This window comes from Pseudochaenichthys georgianus, chromosome 19, assembly GCF_902827115.2.
Source record: "Pseudochaenichthys georgianus chromosome 19, fPseGeo1.2, whole genome shotgun sequence".
NCBI classification, from domain to species: domain Eukaryota; kingdom Metazoa; phylum Chordata; class Actinopteri; order Perciformes; family Channichthyidae; genus Pseudochaenichthys; species Pseudochaenichthys georgianus.
In genome coordinates, this window is record NC_047521.1 from 27109778 (window position 1) to 27114068 (window position 4291).

Sequence of the window (4291 nt, forward strand, 5' to 3'; positions counted from 1 at the left end):
AAAGAATATTCCACAGCTGTTTACTTGCAGTGTCCCACTTTTCCAGGTCAACTAAACTGTTCATCTTTCCATTTTTAACTCAAAAATAGTGGTGGAGTTCTTTAGCACCAACAGCTTTTCCACATTAGTCTCAGCCTTGGATTGTTTGACAGACGCACGCTAACTGACGAGGCTTTTCTCTACAGGATGTAGTAGTGTGCAGCAGGAGCGAGCGTCACTCTCGCTGCTGTGTTGTTGTGTGGCCCAGCAGGACCAATGAGAGACAGCCTGTATCAGTTTGGTAAGATCACCAGCTGGCTGCCTTTCAGCCATGTAGGATCCCCAACAGGATGACATTACACTACAACAGCTTTAAAGATCGTTAACAGTGAGTGAGGATTAAGTCAGGATGAAGTTTCCGCGTTACAATGGATTAGGATGTCTTGCTTTTAAGTGTGACTGTAAGACAAAATGTATTGTGCTTTTCTTAAAGATGATCCTACTTTTATATTAATGTATTGGGGGCGGTGGTGGCGAAGTCGATAGGGACTTGGCTTGGCAACTGGAAGGTTCAAGTCCCGGCAAGACCAAGTGCTACCGAGGTGTCCCTGAGCAAGGCACCGTTCCCCACACGGCTCCCCGGGTGCCGTTCAAAATGGCTGCCCACTGCTCCTAACACTAGGATGGGTCAAATGCAGAGAAACAATTCCCCACGGGGGTTAATAAAAGTCCATCTTATCAAAAGACAGAATCCCTGCTCGAGCTACGTCACTGTTTGGTTTTCTGGATTACTGTTTTTAGGCCTATATGTTGGTTGTAAACATCTTGGTTATTGGTATCAAGAAGTATCCATATTTGGTGACAAAAGGTGGAGCTTACGCAAAGACAAGCTAGTTAGCTTAGCTTAGTTAGCAGGGCGCATCCGTAATTCATGTTAATTGGGATATTGTGCTTATTTTAGCTTGTTAAAAACAGGCTTGCTTGCAATATACTTAGCAGAAAAGTTAACAGACAACTTCTTAGTGTCTTTGAGTAAACCCTGAGTTGTAAAGATTTAATTAATTGCAAACGACTCAATCTTAAAATGTAAACGTTGGACCATGTGCTCACAATGTGTCTGCTATGAGGTATAGTAGATGCTAAAGACCGGTTATTATTGGGTTGATAGAAATGTGTTTTTACTTATGTTGTCATACAGTTTTCTGAATGAATGTCCTCTGTCGAGTGGAAGCGATTAAGAGTACTCATGAGTAATGACTTCTGTCTTATAATGAACTCAAATACTCACAGACTAACCCTGACCCGGTAATTAAACATATTAAATGCAATCAACGACCACATAAACCACTTTCTCATTTGCCTGGTGAATGTCCTGTCCAGACCAGGTTAAACGTCCCTGAATGAAACGTGGACACACATCGACAGAAAGGAACAGGGCTCTTTGAACTAGAAGCCCTGCAGCAAAGACAACACAACAGTAACATAGTTAGAAGGGAGGAAAGCCACATCCAGTCAGAGCTTAGATAAACACGTGGAAGCCTCTGCCCCCGCGGTGCCAGCTTTCCTAAACATGTCCAGCAAGCTATCACTCATCTCTGTACAGAAAGCAGCTCGTTTTGCATCAGAAAAACTAAACAATGGTTCATAAAGACGACAGCGTTTGGAAGTTGGAAAGTCCTGTCTCGGATCATGAGCGCGATAAAGCCACTTCCGTCTGGCACCACTTATACGTTCCTTTTAAAACGTTATATATCCTGTAAAGGTTGATATATAATCTTTTGAAATGCACACAATCCATATACAGGCTTTTGTGTTTACATCTGGGAGCTGCGCGCTATTTTTAGTATTTTATTACAGGCTATTGTGCAACTGTACACTTTTAAGGCTCCAGTGGGGACCTTGTTCCCTGAGTGTGCCTCTCCACCTCTGTGTCTTACTCTCTTACTTGCTTCCCTTTGCCCTCAACATATCCTAAGGGAGTGCTTGTTCTTCCGTCTGTCTGTGTCTGTGTATTCTCTTGTTCCGATTAACCCAGCCACATTTCTTCTTGTTTTGTATATATCTACGCCGGGATCCGGAGTCGAGGCTGATCCTCTTGCTGTAGTCCTGGATCCTCTATCCTGGGTTCTGGATTAAGTCGTGGACTTCGGGTCGTGGCTGAACCTGTCTCTGCGGTCCTGCCTTGGGTCTCGTCATGCTGCTTCCCTGATGGCTTCCACCGGATTGTAGCTGACATCCTCGTGGATTCATCTTCTCATTACAGACACACGCATTTCCTAACATTCGGTCTCTATGCTGTCAAATGTATTATCTCTTCGATTTCCACACGGCATCTATTGCACGTCTGTCCGTCCTGGGAGAGGGATCCCTCCTCTGCTGCTCTCCCCGAGGTTTCTCCCATGTTCCCTTTAAACTGTGGTTTTCTCCGGAAGTTTTTCCTTGTACGATGTGAGGGTCTAAGGACAGAGGGTCTAAGGACAGAGGGTCTAAGGACAGAGGGTCTAAGGACAGAGGGTCTGAGGACAGAGGGTCTAAGGACAGAGGGTCTGAGGACACAGGATCTAAGGATAGAGGGTCTAAGGACAGAGGGTCTAAGGATAGAGGGTCTAAGGACAGAGGGTCTGAGGACAGAGGGTGAGGACAGAGGGTCTGAGGACAGAGGGTCTAAGGACAGAGGACTAGCTGTAAGTGTCTCTACTGTAGGCTATTTTTATTATATGTACTGCACTTTGGCTCGACCAAAAAATCGTTTATAAATGTGCTATATAAATAAAACTTCATTTCCTCTGCTCATCACAAAATGTCCCAAGAAAGCAGATTCAAGGGGAAGTGAGAGCTTGTCACGAGAATAAAACTGGGAAGTGGTCAGTGACAATTAAGCACCATGTATGTCATGTGATGCGCTTAGAGGTCACCTATTATGCAAAATCCACTTTTTTACATAAACGTGTGTCCCCTCCGTGTTGTGTCAAACTATGCACCCCGTGTGAAATGCACCCCTTGACACGGGAACGTGCATATGAATGTATAGTCCGCTATTCTTTGTTGTCTTTTCGATGGTTGGGTCGTCGAATCCTGGATTTTGCATTCATTCGTCGCTTATTTTTCAGTTAATTTTTTATTTAATTGTGACGTCCTGTCTGTATACCTTTGCTTGTACTTGTGCTTTACAATGTATTGTTTATTTTTACATCAAGTGCTTGAGGGTGGGGTTAATATATTTTTTTTATTTTGGGTGGTGCTTTTTATGAATAGCCTGGTTGCCACGATATGCACCCCTTGCTATCTCTGACAATAAACGTGTCATGAAACTTTCTCCATGTATTGGTACTGGTCCTACAACCATACCCTCCAAAGTGCTTGAGGGTGGGATTAATAGAAGCATCTTCTTTTGGGGGGTGCTTTTTACGGCAGGCCAGGGGGTGCATTTCATGACGGGGGTGCATGATTTGACACAACACCGGCGCCAGAACAAATCTATAGAGAGGGTATAGGATCTTCATGGGAGGGCGCACAAAACCGTCATGTGCCCGAGGTTTTTCTTGGGGGTGCTGTGGGGTAGCTTGACGTTTCATAGAGGGTGCTCAAACATGTAGGGCTTCCCATTAATGTCCCGGGCGCTACAGTTGAATGTTCAACTGCAACACTCCCCACACACACACACACACACACACACACACACACACACACACACACACACACACACACACACACACACACACACACACACACACCACACACACCACCCGCAACTCGATAATCAGCTCACGGCATATATGGTGTAAGCAGGGGTAAAGTGCTATTTTTATAAGTGGGGGGTGGACCTAACCTCTTCTAGGGGGGTCCTCACCTCCTCTAGGGGGGTCCTCACCTCCTCTAGGGGGGTCCGGGGACATGCTTCCCCGGGAAGATGTTTTTTAAATATTGAAGTTAAAAGCATCAATCTGGTGCACTTTGAGAGCAACATTAAGAGATCTGTGGATACATCTCTCAACACCCAGATGAAACAGAACTGTAAACAGATTTACTATTTCTTTATGGATATTTTACAAATCACTCCCCTTTTAAACTGTATTCTTGTTTTACTGTCATATAGTAGGCTATTGCATACCCCTCCCACGGCGCGGGTCGTCGCCTCTGTGTAAAGAGATTCTGAAAGTTTGGGTTAGGGTTTTTGCTGTGTGTTGCGTTTTTATATCAAAACGTACTTTTGAGAGAAATGAATAAAAAAATGTATCTATATAAATGAAAAGCAACAACACATGTTGTTATATGTTTGTGTTAATAAATGTGGTAGTGAATTGCAGGAAAA